Raw genomic sequence first — 18,307 nt, forward strand, 5'->3', positions numbered from 1 at the left:
TGAGTGCTGAGAGGAGAGATTGGATTCTGGGTGTATCTTGAATGGAGAGTTATCAGGGTTGGTTGGTGGTTCAGAAGCAAGACAGGTGAGCAAAAGAGGAGTCAAAGACAGAACAAAGGTTTCAACAGGGACTAGTAGAACAGTCCCTGCTATTAATTATCATGGGTAGGATGACAGGGTCTTGTTTTGGGAATCCACTATTTTGGACCTGATAATCTCAGAGGTACCTTTTAGATGTTCAAGTAAAGATTTCAAGAGTTAAGTGAGATATAGGACTGGGTTCAGGGGAAAAATCTCATTGGAGACATAAATTGAGGATTCATCAGCTCACGATAGGTAAAGTCATGAGACTGGGAGAGATCACCAAAGAGGGAGCATAACTCTGGAAGAAGAGATGTCCCAGGATTCAGTTCTAGGGCACACTGGCTTGTTAAGGCTCTCAGGAAGAACCAGCATATGAGATTGAGAGGAATAGGCCACGGCAGTCAGAGGAGCACTGGGCAAGTGTGCTCTCCCGGAAGCCAAGTGGAGAACGCGTGTTAAGGAGGAGGAAGTGGTCACCAGTGTGAAGTGCTGTCAGTGGGTCAAGTACAATGAGGCCTGAGACTTGAATCTTGGATTTCACAATGTGGAGGTCATTGATTTCAGTATTGGGGGCAAAAACTTGGCCAATGTGGGTCCAAGAGTGGATGTGAGGAAGAATCAGAGACATTGAATGTAAACAACTTTTAAAAAAATTAATTTATTATATTTCAAAAATTTGGGGAGTACATGTGTTTTTTGTTAAGGTGGATAAATTGTATGAAGCTACAGTCAGGGCTTTCTTTCAGTGTACTCATTACCATAATAGTGTACATCGTACTTGATAGGTAGATTTTTATCCCCCACTGCCCTTCCATCCTCTTCCTTTTTAGTTTCCAAAAGAAGTTTTATTAGAAATGTAAAGGAAGGAGTGGTAGCTAGACTGAGAAAGTTAAGTCAAGAGAGACTTAAAAGGATTATGTTTTCAAAATAGACAAATAAAAGCATATTTATTTGTTGATAGAATGGTTCACAGGTGGGGATAAAACTGATGGTGTCCTCCCCTCCCCCCCCAAAAAAAGAGAAGAACATAGAATTGGAGCAATTTCTGGAAAAGGCCAAAACAGAAGGAAAGGTAGAGAAAAAGGTTGAAAGAAAGGAACATGTCCAAAAAGAAATGTATGTTTTAGGTCAGGCAGGAAGCAAAAATCTGACATTATTTTTCTTAATGCAAGTTATCAATGTCTTGCTCCTGTTACAAGGCTTGTAGGATAATTTGGGCAAAGTGCTTTCAGCTTTTTAGAAGAGAGTATCTACTGCCTTTTAGTGTCTTATTATTGAGTAATTAATGGGAGTTCTCTGAAGGAAGCAGGATTGGAGAGTGAACCTTACTACGTTCTATTTATGTATGGTGGCTTTGCTTTCTGCTTTATAAAAAAGAACTCTGGTCAGAGTAGCCTAGCTATTCTAAGCACCAGGTGGCTAGTGATTGGTTGGACATTCTGAGACCTTTTGCCCTCAGGTGTTAGTTGGAATGTGACGTGCTGTGTCTTGAAGAATGGTGCTCTAGGAAGTTTAAACAGGTTTCATTTTTTAAAAAGATAGGACAGCTCATCCTCTAACCCTCGCTTACTAGTTGCTGCCTCCTATAGGGATCCTTTAAACAATGGTTTCTACAGTTTTTCATTTAATAGCATCACTCTAATTAGACTCTTAGGGTGCCTTGGCTCTGATGACCTTTGGGTCATTTTTGGAGATAAAGCTGCTTTATTTTCAGGCTGAATAGCCACATTCTTGCCTTGTCATCCTAAAAATGCTGCACTGTGCTTGCATTTCAGAGCCTCTGATTAAATGACTGAAGACCTTTGGTGGTGCAGAATCAGTTTTCTTTGTCTATTATACTGTAAGTTTTTTTTTTTTTCTTTCTGGAAAACATAGCCCAAGGATTTCTGGTAACCTCATAGCAACAAATATTTTCTACAATTAATGTAGAAATTAAAGTTCCCAAACCTTCCTTGTTGGAAGGTTTGGCTATTGTGTAAAAATTATTTGCCACGTTTATAGGCAGTCATTTTGCAGCTTTCGTGAGAAGGTATGGATGTCATTAGCCTCTTTTATTTCTTTCATGGGGATTATAAGGTCTCAAAATTCTAAGAAAAGCTGTGTGAGTTCTAGAGACAAAGAATAACAGGTGCAAGCTAGTGGAGCAGGTGGTGTATAATTTCACCTTTGCCGTCTACTCAGAATTAGGTGGGAAACCAGGTTCCAATTTGGAAGCCATGTGAGAAATGCCATTTACTGCCACCTGTAATTGCACCTAACTTTTGACTTTTTTCTTTACCCTTCTGGTATGTGTCTGGGAATACACTTGGTTCTATCTGTAAGCAAGTAGGTTCTGATTTTCCATAAAATGTCTTTCAGAGTGTGTATCTTGACCAATTTTATTTTTTCAAGCTTCTGGGAATCTTTTAGCATGCGATTTTTCTCTGTTAGGTTATTGCTTCTTTTTTCCACAGCTATCACAGTACCCAGGTTTATTCAATAGTTTACTTTCCTCCTTAATCTTCTATCACCTTCTCTCTCTCTCTCTGCTTCTTCTCTCAATCAGATCTTTTGATCGGTACTTTTTATTTGATTATTTTTTCTCTTTAAATAGATACTTTATTATACCCACAGGCGATAAAATCCCAGAGCTACTGTTAGGCACATAAATACAGATCCTGCTAAATATTTAATATTATCAAGCTTGTGTGACTTGAGCATGGTTTTGAGGCCCACAGTCTCAGTCTCTACCTTCCTGTCTGTCTGGGTGAGGGCCTGATCTTGCTGGGCATGCAATGCCACTATTTCTGTGCTTAATCCAAACAGCTTCCTTTCGTTCAAAGATTACAATTTTTCTAGACACTGTGTCTCTCTTCTAGACACTCTGAAGTCTAACTTGGTATCTGTTCAGACTTTGATCACTTCATCCATTACTCGTTGTTTTAACTGATGTAGTTCAAATTTTATTTTCTCATTTTCTACTCTGAGGGCTGAAAATTCACTCTTCTCCAAAATAATCATACCTTTTTTCACAATAGTTTTATTATAAATGTAAAGAAAGAAGTGGTAGCTAGACTGAGAAAGTTAAGTCAAGAGAGACTTAAAAAGATTATGTTTTCAAATTAGAGAAATAAAAGCATATTCATTTGTTGGTTGGTGGTTCAGAAGCAAGACAGGTGAGCAAAAAAGGAGTCAGTGTCTCTCTGAGATGTTATTTGCTGAAGAGTGATCTCCTGCTGCATCTTGGTGACCATGTCTTGTAGATGATATCCACGTTGGCCTCCATGATCTTGACCAATGCAGATACAATGATTTCTGCTTGCTCAGTAGTAAACCCATTTTCTTCAAGTAGGCACACAAAGGCATGGGTGTCAAAGTAGAGCTTTCTACTCCCAGAAGAGGTGCAACCTCTCCTTTTGCGCTCCAGCTGCAGGTACCCAACAGACAAGCTTAGCTCTTTTTTGTAGAAGGTGAGGGCGGCCGCCAGGCGGTGGCAGAGGTGAAGGGCACCAGCGGCACCCGGGACGAGGACCGGCTGGCACCTCCAGATGCTGCTGTGCCCGGACAGGGGTGCAGCAGGGCTGAGGCACGAGTGCTCCCAGTCCCAGGGTGGCTGTGGCCCTTATCAGTACTTTTTAAAACCAGTCTAACCCTGATCCACCTCACCAGTATGTGTGGCAGGGAGAGGAGGTATTTTACCTATGCAGGACCCAGGCTCAAAAACATTTATCATTTGTTGACTGGCTAGTGAAGAGTGGAACCAGACTGAAACTATTGCCTTTGCAGTTTTTTTTCAACCAAGGCACCCAGAATGCTGCCTCAGTTCTAGGTTGAATTGGAGATGTGTACTCTTACCTCTCCTTCATAACCTGGTATCCCTAGGATTAACCAGGTAGGTGAAGGCGAGTGTTAAGTGCTGCTAGTGGCCTTGGGCAGCAAAGCCATATCTTACCATTTGCTTTGATGACCTCAGGCACAGTGTCTGGAGAGGAATACATAACATGATTAACCTCTTGGCCAGACTCTTGCTCTACTTCTCATAATAGGCATTCCCATCTATTTGAGCGAGAAATAGTTTTTTTTTTTATAGTTTTAAAGGAAAGAAAAGTTTATTTTGCTTTTTCAGAAAGAGCGAGAAGGGAATGAGCCATGGCACACAGAAGAAAGAGAGGGATGTGCTGGGTGAGTGAGAAATAGTTTGATAGAGTAGTATTCTGTATAAATATTTTGTTACACTGTGATTTAAGTTGTATTGTAAGTAGAATGATTACTCATTGAGTAGTGACCAATGAGTGCACAGCCAGATTATTCTCCTCGGCATTCCCTGTAGTTAGAGGTAGATGTGGCCACGTGAATGAATTTTGGCCAGGATCTGAGTAGGAGTGGTACATCCCCTTCTGTGTCTGTTCCCTGAAATCCTCCTGTGTGATCGCCTGCTTTCTTCTGTCTTGTGTTTGGATGATAACACTCTAGGTGACATTGGAAGGCAAAGATTGAGGATGGGAAAAATGCTGGGAAGCCTGAGTCCTTTAATGAAAGGAAACAATGACCTCCTCTGTCTTGGACTTTAGTGAATAAAAAATACACTACATAGTTAAATACCTGAGGTTTTAAAGTTTATCTGTTATAGTAGCTAGTATTTCATTATTTATGCATGCATATTAGTGTAATACATATATTTTAAGTTAATATGCAATCCTATATTATAGCTAGCATTAAGACAATATGTGAACTGGCTACATGCAGATTAGCACAATAAATGCTATATTCATCTATGTGCATTTATAACAATGTTTGAAGGAATAAAGGATGAATTTAATACTTTTTTCCAAAAGTACTAAGTATTGTTTAGGATTACTTAACCTAGACAATAACCTAGATAATAACCTTGTTATTATTTCAAAATTGAAGAGAACCAACTCATCTTGAGCTTTTTTAGCCAACACAGCCCATGAACTCTGTCCGTGGTCCTGAAATCTTAGCAGTTTCATAGTGTTAAATTTGTAAATATCTCCTCCAAACCTCATCATCCTTGGTGTGTACAGTATTTCTTCTTATAGAACTTATCTTTATCCATCATGTACTTAGTTTTCTTCTTAAACAAATAGCCATTTCCTTTATCAAATATTGCCAAAGTTTTCTATCCATAATTTTCTATTCTGATTCATAGTATTACCAAGAGTGCCAGGCTGCAAAGTTCTGATACCAGTGATGTGAATCTCTACAACTTTTTCCCAGCCAGAAGGTATCTCTCCAATCTATTATGTCTTTTACTCCCTTATGTAAATTGGAGTCTGTGCCTCTTGAAATTCCCTAATATCAATGGAAAATGCTTTTCTAATCCTAACCACTCCCATCAGATTGAATTCAGAAGAGCTCTCTTAGAGGGCTTTAAGTTTAAAATCAAAGATTTATCAGTTTTGTCATAACAGAATTTAAAAAATATGTTTGGTACTATCCCAGTTTTAAAACATTTATTTGTAAAGTGGTTTGTCTGGGCTACTGTTTTATTATTTTTTTATTTGTTGTAGAGCCAAAGTTTTACTTTATCATCCTCGGTAGAGTGCTGTGACATCACACAGCTCGCAGCAACCTCCAATTCCTGGGCTTAGGCAATTCTCTTGCCTCAACCTCCCAAGTAGCTGGGACTACAGGCATGTACCACCATGCCAAGACAGTTTTAAAACTTGTTATAGAGATGGGGTCTTGCTATGTTGCTTAGGCTGGTCTTGAACTTCTGGCCTTAAGTGATCCTCCTGCCTCAGCCTTTCAAAGGGTTGGGATTACCTGCATGAATCACTGAGCCCAACCAAGGAATACATCTGTAATATGAAATTTAAGCTATTAGGTGGGTTGAGTATTTTGTGGCTACATAGTTTTTTTTTTTTTTTTGTGAGACAGAGTCTACCCTGGGTAGAGTGTAGTAGCATCATCATAGCTCACTGCAGCCTAAAACTCCTGGGCTCAAATGATCCTCCTGCCTCAGCCTCTTGAATAGCTGAGACTACAGGGCTGTGCCACCACGTTTGGCTAATTTTTTCTGTTTTTGGTAGAGATGGGGTCTAGCTCTTGCTTGAACTCCTGACCTCAAAGGATTCTTCAATCCTCCTGCCTTGGACTCCCAGAGTGCTAGGATGACAGGCATGAGCCACTGTGCCCAGCCACACACAGTCCTTTTTAACATCATTATAAGTAGCTATTTTTTTTTCACTCTCTCACAGGTCTGGCTCTGATTAGGTTTTAAATATTAATTCATTCTGAATTGAATCGTCAATTTGCTTAATGGACTTAAATACAGCAGTAATTTATTGGTAAAGAACCATAAGCTGGGACTCCCAAAGAGGGATGCAGACCAGAACAGAACGCTACACTCTGTAATGTTCTAATCTCTTGATTGGGCATGGGAGCTTGATTTGCACTGTTATGGATCTATAGCAAGTCACAATTTCACATGTATCAACTATATTAATATGTTACCGTCCTTCATCACAGCTTAGGTGACATTTAATTGAAAGATCACTGTGCTAGGTTGAATCAAAGCATTCAACCATACTCCCACACCCAGCTCTGCCATTTTCCTGGGTCACTATCCCCTTTTGGAGCTTGGGTCTGCAAAATGAAAATGATGTCTCTTAATTCAAGCTGCAGTCAAAATCTCCTGGGAAGCTTAAAAATAAGCAGATTCCTAGACCCCAATTCTGTATCATCTTTTAAAAAAATTCTGGATTGACTTGGTGCCCGTAGCTCAGTGAGTAGTGCACTGGCCACATACACAGAGGCTGGCGGGCTTGAACCCAGCCTGGGCCTTGAACAACAATGATAACTGCAACAACAACAAAAAAAGTAGCCAGGCATTGTGGCGGGCGCCTTGTAGTTCCAGCTACTTGGGAGGCTGAGGCAAGAGAATCGCTTAAGCCCAAGAGTTTGAGGTTGCTGTGAGCTGTGATACCACAGCACTCCACCGGGGTGACAAAGTGAGATTTTGTCTCAAAAAAAAAAAAAAATTCTGGATTTATAGACGTTCCAAACACCCATGTTCATATGTAAATATAAAAGCATGCTTGACCAAATAGAAATTATTTTTAGACTTTTCTTTCTGTCTTTTTTTTTTAGAGACAGAGTCTTACTTTATCACCCTCGGTAGAGTGCCATGGTGTCATAGCTCACAGCAACCTCCAGCTCCTGGGCTTAGGCAATTCTCTTGCCTCAGCCTCCCAAGTAGCTAGGACTACAAGTGCCTGCCACAAATGCCTGGCTATTTTTTTTTGTTGCAGTTTGGCTGGGGCTGGGTTTGAACTCGCTACCCTCTGTGTATGGGGCCGGCGCCTTACCTACTGAGCCATAGGTGCTGCCCTATTTTTAGACTTTTCACTCTGAAGCTTTTCTGTGGATATGAATGAGGGCTGCACTGCATATGCATTTATTTATATGTACAATGCATGACAATAAACTGATTTTCCTGTGTGGCTCATGAACTAATAATTCTAAAAGTCATTCCTAAAGTCGCATTGCAAACATGATTTTGCATTATGTAGTAATTACATAGGCCTCAAATATAGAGCATTAAACAACTTTGAGGACCACTCAGCCAAAGGTATACATTTTGGTGTTTGTTTAAACAAACAGATGATTTCAAATAATCTGGCAATTTTATAGGAAGACATATTTTGACATAAGTGTCCTTATAGTTCTTATAGTTCTTACTTCATTCAATGGATCTTTGGAAAGGAGGTAAGATTAGTTTTCCCTGGCTTGATTTAAGTGCTTTTCTAAGTCATTAAAATAATCCCTTGAGATGTTTCCTTTGGAGCATTAGATAAGTCATCAAATTCCAAATCTCTAACCTGCAAATCTGGGAAAAAAATATTTTGGCTCTTTTGAAACTAATTTGGATTTGGCACAATTTACTCTAAATCTGTTGCCTGTTGTCTAACTCTTGATTAATTAATTAATGAACTACAATAAAATGTTTCATGCAATTTTCTGTTTTTCTCTTCCTTTAAACATTGGAATCATAGATTTTTACCTCTTTCTATCTTTTGGCCTGGGTTCATGTAGTAAACTCTGATTCCTTCAGCTATAGCCCTCACTGCTGATTAAAGTTGGAATGGTTGAAGTGATTAACTCCTGTTTCCTCTGGTAACTTGGAGCAAAAAGTGTGTTAGTTACTCTGAGATGATGCCCGTGGCTTGGAAGCTGCTGTCATAGTAACAGTCCTAAAACAAACACGTCTTATAATGCCTTAGTATTTCCCTCCATTTTGTTGGGTGATAGAGCTGGAGAGACTAATGGAAAACAGCTATGTATAAATAAAAATATATGTAGTGTATTCTGGTACGACCAGCTGTTATTAAGTATCAGATATTTTTGTTGTGGTTTAGTTTTTATGGCCACACTGCTAAAAATTACATGTCTACTGAGCGGTGAGATGATGCTTGCTCTTCCTGAATTAGCCCATGCAAAGGAATAATCTGAATATGAGGGTCCTCTAGGAGCCTTGTAATCATGTCCATTTGTCTTCTTCAAGTTCCTGGATAGAGTGTGCTTTAGTGTGTGCTTGTGTATGTGTGAGAGCTGTGTGCATGCATAGTTTGCTTACTTCGGTGTTTGAGTAGATTTTAGTTTGCTTAGAGATGCCTGAGGTGAGAATCAGTGAAAAAGAGGAAGGGCCATTGAAGAGTAATTGCTCCTTGATGGCAGAACTAAAGCACTGTAAAGAGGTTAGCAACTCTTTTTTTATTGCCTGCAATGCAGAGATTTTGTAATTAGTAGTTTCATTAGAGAGTGTGAATGACTATTAAATGGTTCAGCCAAACAAAGCATTCATTGTATTGGAAAATTTACTGTAATCAGATAGAAAAAGTACTGTTTTTGTGAACCATTTGTCAGGGTGGGGAAAGACTTTCACTATCTGCAACTCTCCTCTTATTAAAAGGCTTTGAAATGTGTAGGCCCTGGACCCTTTGCTGCAGCCTCTAGGTGTTGCATCGCGTGGGTGTTTGCTGCCATGTTTTGTTCCATTGACAGGGATTGGTGTTCAGCATATTTCTTGGGAGTCAGGACGGTTGTTTTGGCAGTGCTGTTGCCTGTTAGAGAGTTAATTTTTCAAGCTCGTCTACTCTGCTGCTATAAGGCCAACAGGAACGTGCTAGTTTCTAAGCATATGCAGGTTTCCTGGCATAGAAAGTGATTTGGGGGGTTTGCCCACACACCAACTGTCTCTGTTTAGGAGTAGCTGTCCCTATTTTTTAACCATATTCACACTTTGTCGATCTAGAGGGGTACAGTGTATTTTAATCAAGCCCTCAGGCGGCTTTGTGGCCAAGTTAATTATAACCTGCTCTTCTATTTGCACAGTGTTTCTCAGGCTTAAGTGCATTTTCACTTATCACAGTTCCTTTGATTTTTCCAAGCTTCCTGTGAGGTAGACCCCATTTTGCAGAGGATAAATTTGAAGTTTATGGGATTAAATAAAATGTGTCTCATTCAGGGCTAAAGTGGTTGGGGCCAGGTCCCTGGAGTCACTGCATGGAACTCCCTTCATCACAGGCCACAACCCTACTGCTACCCCAAGGCCAGTGCTCCAAGAGGCAGTTAAATCCAGGAGCCCAGAGACACCCGGAATAGTGCTTTATGGCTTTTGTGAGTTTTCTCTAGCACCGTATCTATCGTTTCCTAGCTACCTATTTTTCTTTCAAGTGTGGAAGGGAAAAAAAAAGATTGCTTTCCAGGTGATGCCAACTCAATTCTTCTGAGGACTTTGAAAGGCAGAAGCCAGTCTAGACCTGCTGAATCACAGTTGTGGTGTAGACTGTGGGGGCAGGAAAGAGAAGTTAACAGTGGACATAGATGGTCAGACTGAGTTGAGAATACAAAACATTAAAACCAGCGTGCTTTCTGTATCCTCTCGGACCAGAAGTTAAAATTCAAGTGCCTACAGAGTCCCAAGTACAAAGATCACTGTTCTTCGACTTTGCCTCTACTGGAGCACACGTGTATTCGACAACACTAAAATCTCTGGATTTATATGTCCCCTTTGCCTGATAATGAGTAGTATATGTGTCTCTTATTTGTCTGTTTATTCCCGTTTCTACTACCCTGCCTGGCACGTTGTAGGTGCTCAGGAAATGCTGATTAAGGGAATTTTGAACACTTCTGCCTTGGAAGGAGGACTAGTGCTTTTGTTCATCTTCCATGGGGATTTAGGGAACAAAATTTGCCCCGGAAGAAACCTCAGTTTGTGCAATAATGAGGTATAATGTTTGAATTTGTGCCATGTAATATGTTTTTCTATTTATCTAAAACAGCATTGCTGACAGATTTTCTTTGAAGATTTATTGGCATATTTTACAAAGGCTGTATTAGTGCTGGGATTATGGATTTTCCCCGGTAAGCCCTTATCATTGCAAAGACAACAGGGTTGATTGGATTCAGGATCCTTTCAGGAAGCAGTTCCTCTGCATAATCCGTGTTATGAGAGGAGAATCTCTTCACTTGGGGCACCTGGGTATTATTTGGCAAAACAGAAACTATTTTCTTCCTTTCTTTCCCCCTCCTGCCCCCTGCCACGTACAACTGAGGACATACTTATGCATTCTTAGAGCTCTGGCTACCAGTATTTCAGCTGAATCGGAGCCAGGTCAGAAATTTGACCAGCTGTGAATGTAAAACAAGCAGGATTTGCTTTGTCCGACCTTCTGGGAAGCAGGAGCTACATCTTGGACAGCTGGCAAAGCCCTTGCCCTATGTGAAACCTCACAGGACGTGGGCTGTCCCGGCTTGTGCTGCAGGGTGAAGGGTCGTCTGTTTTCAGCCCGAGTTTTCATGCTCAGTGATCTATGTAAGGCTGAACTGGGCCCCTTGTGGAACTCTGGAAAGCCCTCTGCTGCCAGAAAGGGAGGTGATGTTCCTCTCCCCGTGCAAGAATATATGAGAAGATGCGAGGGAGGAGCTGCTGCGGGACCAAGTCAGGATCCATTCTGGGGCTAAAACTGCAATCCGCTCTTTAGACTTTTATTCTCTCTTTACCTGCTGCTCTGCTGCTGCCCTCGGCTTGTCGCCTGCCACCTCCGTTCCTTCCTACTCTTCCCCTTGTCGTGACTGAGTTGCATCCTTTATTTATGAACTATCTTGGTTTTCTAGGCCTGCCATAGCAAAGTACCACAGACGGGGTGGCTTAAATGGAGGAAAGCATTTTCTCAATATTTTGAAGGGGAAATGAAGGTGTTGGCAGGGCTGGTGTCCTCCGAAGCCCTTCTCCCTGTCTCCCAGATGGCTGTCTTCTCCCCATGTCTTCACATGTCTTCTCTTTGCACCTGTGCCCTGATTGCATTTTGTTATAAGGACATTGGTCATATTGGATTAGGGCCCCTTGAATGACCTCATTTTACATTAATGACCTCTGTAAAGACCCCACGTCCAAGTATAGTCACATTTCGGGATACCAGGAGCTAGGATTCCAACATATGAGTTTCAGGGGAATAAAATCCAGCCCATAACATGGGCTGTAAGGCTGAACTCTTCATGGATTTTCATGATTGAAAGGAATCAGAGGTCTGATTTAAACCTATTGAAAGGACCAAACTACACCATTTTGTTAAAACTAACTCCATCAGACTTGGTCTTCGGGTGATTTATGAGGGGTACCCTGCGACCTGGGCACAACACTATCACAGCAAAGAATTACTTCTAGGCCCAATGTGGCCTTTTGCCCAAAATTTTAGGCATGATGGGGTGGTGCTGTGGCTCAAAGGAGTAGGGCGCTGGCCCCAAATGCCAGAGGTGGTGGGTTCAAGCCCAGAACCTGGCCAGAAACGGCAAAAAAAAAAAAAAAAAGAAAAGAAAAACAAATTTAGGCATGATGGAAGAGAAGGAGGGGAAAAGGAAGAGGGAATAAGAGCAGGAGTCAGTGCAGGGAGAAGGCAAGGGCTGGCTACTGAGCTGTCGTCTGAGCCCAGCCTCCCTCTGCCCCAAGGTTTTATTTAATAGATAGAACTTTTTATTTCTTTTGTCTTATTTAATTACAAATGGAAATGCACATTAATATCATTTTCATTAAAAATACTCTTCTCTCTAATTTTTCTCATCATTTGTAATGACTTCTTCCAAGTTAGAGCTGCTAAGGATGTTAGAAGGAAAACATAAAATGTGACATGCAGCTGCTCTAAATAGCTCTGGAATAAAGTGGTCACAATTGGAGGATTGTGAAAGCAAAGCCAGGCGTTTACACAGGGCTCACTAAATTTAAGGGAGCTTTTTAAGAGAACCTTTAAAAGATGCCAATTATGGTCAGCCAAAGCAAGATGTGAAAAAGGTGAGTTTGTATTCCATTTGGCTTTGCATTCCTGTTCAGTAGCTCCTAAGCATCCCGTGAGTCTCAAACTGAGGCTCCCATCCTTGCTCGGGAGTCTGTGCTGCCCGGGGCCTACACAGCATCCCTTTCTGGCTTGGGGATTACTTCAAGATTATTTGGGAAATCAATTAATTAAACCGATAAATAATTTAACATTATTTTATCCTAAAACAGATATAGTACAGAGAGGGATACAAATTGTATCTGGATTTTAAAGCTAAATATGATTTTTTAAACACAGCTAGGGTTTGGTGGGCCACACTCACTCCTCATCTTCTGTAAGAGCGCAAGTTCACAGTCATTTACTCTTTGTAGTAGGTTGATGGGTTGTAGGAAACTTTTAGAAATACTGAAACTCTCCTAAGATACTAGGTGTCTGGAGCCTTCTTTCTGCCTCAGGCCACTTTCCAAAGAACCAGTCAGACGATTTGATAAATATCTTTATGTAAATGTGGTAACAAACTTAACCTGTTAATGGGAGCACAGTGGTCCTTTCCCATCATCATCATCTTTACTCCTTTACTGTGCATATTGTAATTGTGATTTTGGTGATAATGTCTGTACCTCTTATTTAATGTATTCACTTAACACATATTTATTGGGTGCCTACAGGCACTGTTCTAGGCATCTGAGCTGCAGGACTAAAAAATAAACAAAATCCCTGTTCAGCCTGAGCCTGTATTCCAGTGGGGAGACAATAATCAGAGTAAGTAAGTTATATACAGTGTTGGAAACTGATGAGGCTTTGGGGGAAAAGTGGGGTGAGGTAAGGGGAATGGGGAGTGTGGAGCTGGGATGCTGATTTGCAATTTCCAGTAGTATAGGCAGGGAGGGAGAACTCACTGAGAAGATGATGTTGAAGGAGATGAAGAACTGGGAAGGCTAGATTTCCAGGGTCAGAGGGAGAAGCATGAGGGAGCAGCCTGTGCAAGATGGCTAAGCTGGAGTGTGGCCCACCAGGCTGGGCACCCGAGAGGGGAGGACAGAGGACAGAGCAGGAGGAGATGGGGCTGGGCAGAGCCCCGCCAAGGGGAAGCTGTTGGAGCATTTTAAGTGGGCCAGGGATGTAAATTAATCTGTTTTATGTTTTCAAAGGATCATCTGGTTACTGCATTGACAACAGACAGTAGGAGGGCGGAGTAGTGGCAAGGAGATCAGGTAGGAGCTGTTTCCGTGACATAGGCATGATTGGATTCCGGAGATACTTTCAAGGTAGCGTGAACAGAAGTTCCTGATGACTGGGCATGAGAAATGTTAGAGAAAGGACTCAGGGAAGCTTCCTGAGTTTTGCTTGACCAAGAATGGAGTCACCATCAACCCAGATGGGGACTGCAATGGGAAAGGGCAGGCTTTGGGGAGATAAGGGCTTTGGCTTGGGGCATATTAAATTGGAGATGTCTGTTTTACATTAGTGAGTAGGCACTTGGATATATTTGTCTGGAGTTCAGCAGAGCAATCTGGACTGGAGATATAAATTTGAGAGTTGTCAGCATAGATGGTATTTAAAGTTATAATTAGATGAGATCACCAGGGAGTGGGTGAGAGAAGATGAAAGGCCTAAGGACTGAGGCTGGGGGCACTCTAACAGAAAGAGGTCCTGGAGAAGCAAAGGAACAGCAAAGGGGACTGAGAAGGAGTGGTCAGTGGTGGGCGAGGGTTTATGCTATTCTTGGAGCCAAGCGAAGAAAGCATTTCCAGGAGGAAGAAATGGTCTGTGTCATATATTGCTGGTCAAATGAATGGGGATGGAGATTTGACCATTGGGTTTGGCGATTTGCGATAGTGGTGGATGAGTGAGGCCAGATTGGAGCAGGATCATGAGAGGAGGGAGGGAGAAAACTCAGAGGCAGTGAATAGAGAGAATGCTCAAACACTCATGTAAGGATGATTTGTCATAAGGTGGTAAAGAAATGGAGCATTATTTCGGATGTAAAGGTGGCCTGGGGGAGGGATTTTCAGAGATGGTAGAAATCATAGCATGTTTGAACTAGAATGGGGATAGTTTGATGGAGAAGGAAGATATGCTGATGTGGGAAAGAGGAAGTTCCTGGAGTGATGTCATCGAATAGGTGCAAGGGGACGGGAGCCAGGGCCTGAGTTTGTGTTAGGTAGGTACATGAGTGGTCACCCACAGTAACAGAAGACAGGGCAGAGTGTGCGGTGATGAGACCCAGTTGGCAGGGTCTCATCTGGCAGGACAGATGTGGTAGGGAGAGTTTGTGTTAATTCTGTTTATTGCATCCCTTTCTGGTTTTGTAGGATGCAAGATTATCAGCCAGGAGTGAGAATGGGCAAGCAGGTGATGGAGGGGTGAGGAGGAAGGAAGCCATGTGTGATAATTGTTCTGGTGCATGAATGAACGAGAGGGCTTGGACTTACAATGTACAATGTCCTTTGCAGGCAACCATAGGGCTCACTTGAGGCTTCTGGTCTCAGGCTTAACGTGAGACTAGTTTGGCATGATTGTATGTTTTTCTCTAGTGGTGTTCTGCTGCGTGGGCAAAAGCATGAAGAAGGCAGAGAGTAGGAGTTAACCAGGACTTTGCTGGAATATAGTATGAGGAAGTGAACGAGGGGCATGAAAATGGAGTAACAGAATAACTGGTAATGCATTCTAGGTGGGATATGTGGAAAGAAAGGACAGGCGGGGGTGAGGGATGGTGAAGCTGATGGCATCAGTGGGATGTAGGTCTTGATGGGGTCAAGGGATTGATGGAGATGGATACTAGAGAGAGTAAGCTGGAAACTCAGGAGGAGATGGCAGACAGAGTGTGGCACACGAAATTGTGTTTATGGAGGAGTTGCTGTTGTTGGTAATGACAAAGTCTTTGAATTCTTGCCAAATCTCCTGTTCCCACTTTTCAAAGGCCTGGGTTCCTTTTCTTCAGGATTGCATTTATTAGTGTTATTGTTTCCTTTGCTAGATTGTCAGCATGCCAAGGGCAGGAACTGTGTCTGTTTTTCCTTGACATTAATCCCCACAGTATCTGGAAAATTGTAGGAGCTCCATAAATATTTGTAGAATGAGGTCAGTCCTGTGCTGACCATCGTTAATTTGGGAGGAACCTATGGTAGGACATGGGGTAGACACTGTCCTCTTGGGTACTGTGACTTTTGATGACACTGACATAGGAATAAAAAATTGACTCTTAAGCAAAAATCAAATAGAATTTTACAAAGTTTATCATCTATTGATTAAAAGATAAGTGAAATTCTATGACATTCTAAAAAGCTAATTTATAGGAAAAAAAGGTTCATGGTAGGTAAAGTAATGATTGGGTTTTAGGAGTTCATTTCTTAGATAATTTTGTTTAAAATAGTATTTTTTAATTTTGTGTGTGATTATTGCATTATCATTTTTCATTCAATAGTTGTATGAATGTTCATTATGTAAAAAGCACTATGTAGCTATGGGTTTTAATGGAATAAGACAAAGCCTTTTCCCTCAAAGGTCTGTAGAGTATAACAACTGGTTGAAGAAAGAACTTTTTTGATAAATAAGTAGTGGAAGTTCAATAATACAATTTGGAATATACTGTTGAGTCAAAATCTGGGAAGAACACACAAATATTGATTTGAATTGTATTGTTTCCACCTGAGGCACCCTACTTAAGACATGGAGGCAGCATATGGAAAGTCAATAAATACACACCCAAGGGTTAATAGACAAAATTAAAGATATGAAGAAGACACACAGCCCCCCAGGCATGAACACTTGCTCATGCTTGCCCTTCCTCCAAACGTCTTCTCCTTTTTTTCCTTTTACCATCAGGGAAATGCCTTGCACACAGGAGGAGATGGATAAATGTTGGCTGACTGAGCAAATAATTTACCTAAGTTCCAGAGAATAACACATTTCTCCATAGGTGCTGTTATGGACTGAATGTATGTGTCCCTCTAAAATTTGCATGTTGAAGCCCTATGCCCCAGTGTGCTTGTATCTGGTAAGGGAATAATTAAGATTAAATGAGGTCATCAGGCTGGGGCCCAGATCCAATAGGGTTAGTGTCCTTGTAAGAAGAGACACACAAGAGCTCTCTCTCTCTCGCCTTCTCCAAATGCACAAGGAAAAAGTCATGCGAGCTCCTAGTGAGAAGGCAGCCATCTATAATAAGCCAGGAAGAGAAACTTCACCAGAAAATGAGTCCTGCTTGGATTTCCAGCCTGCAGAACTGTGAGAGAAAAAGTTTCTGTTGTTTAGGCCACGTAGTCACTGGTATTTTCTTTTGGCAGTCTGAGAAGACTAATATAGGCCACGTGAAACTCCTGCCTACAATTTGAAGAATGTAGTATCTGCTTAACCTGTATTTACCTAATATGTTAATTTTCCATTTGCTATACAGATTTGCTTCAAAAATGGTATTACTGACAATTCATTAGCCTAGGAAATGTCTCTTAAATATGGATTGCTTCTTTTTGCCTTAGCTGTGGAGAATCTAGTTTGCATAGACCAGAGAAGACAAATGTTTAAAGGGTGGGGGGATTTACCGTTGTTAATTCTGGATTAAAAAAATTAAAAAGGAGGAGGAAGGGTCAGAACTGAAAAGGCTCTCAACCATTTCCTCAGATGTAATAGTGCTGAAACACTTTATAATAAATAATCCTGGAAAAGGGAAGACAGAATAATGCTGTTGTGAATTGTATTTATATTTACTCTTTTATTGCCAGAAATGAGTTGTTGGCTTATATCAATATTTTCATTCTGATTATACTCCTCAATAGGCTAAAGTGTGTGTAGTAATTTATAGTAGTTGAAGTGAACAATCTTAGCATTTCATTACAAAGCCAGAAGCAATAGTCTTTAAAAGTATTAAGGATGCACAATTTACAAAGTCAATAATTATTTTTCCTGCTATTTGCTTATATTTAACTTCAATTTATGCAGGCATATATATCCATATATGTTATTTTATATGTATTCTGTAGTATAAGGTAGTCAGGAAGAATCAACTCACTTTCAGCTAAATTCTAATCTGAAATATTTATTTACCTTAAAGCAGTTTGTTTTCAGAAACTACTTCACCAAGTCTGTTTTATATTGTATTGGAATTTAACAATCTTTTGATAGTTTCAGGCCAAAATAGTAGTAATTTCTCCTCTTTCCTGCTTTACTGTCCCTACATATTTAGCAATGACACTTGCCCATCATCTCAGGTTGTGTGACTGAGAAATCGGGAAAGTAAGTGTGGCTGGTGACAGCAAAAGGTAGAGCTCTCTCTTGTTCACCAGGGAGAAGAGAATTCACCATGACATCACACCTCTCCAAACCATGCATTCTGTTCTGCAAATAGCCACTTGCCCACTTGGCCAGAGTGATAAATGGCTTCTGCTTGTGGGGGGAACAGATGTAAAGGAGGTGAAATATTTTGTGACTTGGAACTTTGCGTTTTAGCTAGAGACAGACACTGGGTATCAGCAGATACTCCAACAGGCTTCCAAATATGGAGCAGAGTCCCTTCAAGCTGTCTAACAATTCAGAGAGGCCAGGAATAGTTGGAGACATTTTGGGAGCTGCTGAAAGATGACAGTGAAAAAAGCAGGCCCTTGGAGGCTCAAAGGCCTCGCTCCTGTTCATGTGCTGGTTGGCAGCAGGGCCGGTGCATTCAGCTGTTTCAGGTGCTGTTGAACAGTGGAGTTTGTCTAGTTTCTACTTCAGCTGCTCTTGTGACAGTGGGTGGGGGACCCTCAGAGCCTGGTGCTCTGTCCCATCTGTCCTGTTGTTGTCCATCTGTTTCCTGAGATCCCAAGACTTCACATAACATGGCTTAAAAACCATCAGGCTAGAAAGGCAGGGGTGCTCAGTTAGGGCATTGCCCAGCCACATGAGCCTGCTAGGACCCTTTCTTTTTCCTGCTGTAGGGCTGAAGGGAAAGCTTTCCCATTGCCCTGGGA

General features: G+C 41.3%; 1 protein-coding gene and 1 pseudogene across 1 annotated transcript in view; one reads left to right on the forward strand and one right to left on the reverse strand.

Moving 5' to 3' along the window:
- TMEM178B (transmembrane protein 178B) overlaps positions 1–18,307 on the forward strand; it is a 378,707-nt gene that overhangs the window by 18,084 nt on the left and 342,316 nt on the right. The gene's annotated exons all lie outside the window — the stretch shown is intronic.
- Positions 2,686–18,307, reverse strand: part of LOC128560241 (mitochondrial calcium uniporter regulator 1-like) — an 85,375-nt pseudogene continuing 69,753 nt past the window's right edge.

This window comes from Nycticebus coucang, chromosome 11 (genome assembly GCF_027406575.1).
Source record: "Nycticebus coucang isolate mNycCou1 chromosome 11, mNycCou1.pri, whole genome shotgun sequence".
NCBI lineage: Eukaryota > Metazoa > Chordata > Mammalia > Primates > Lorisidae > Nycticebus > Nycticebus coucang.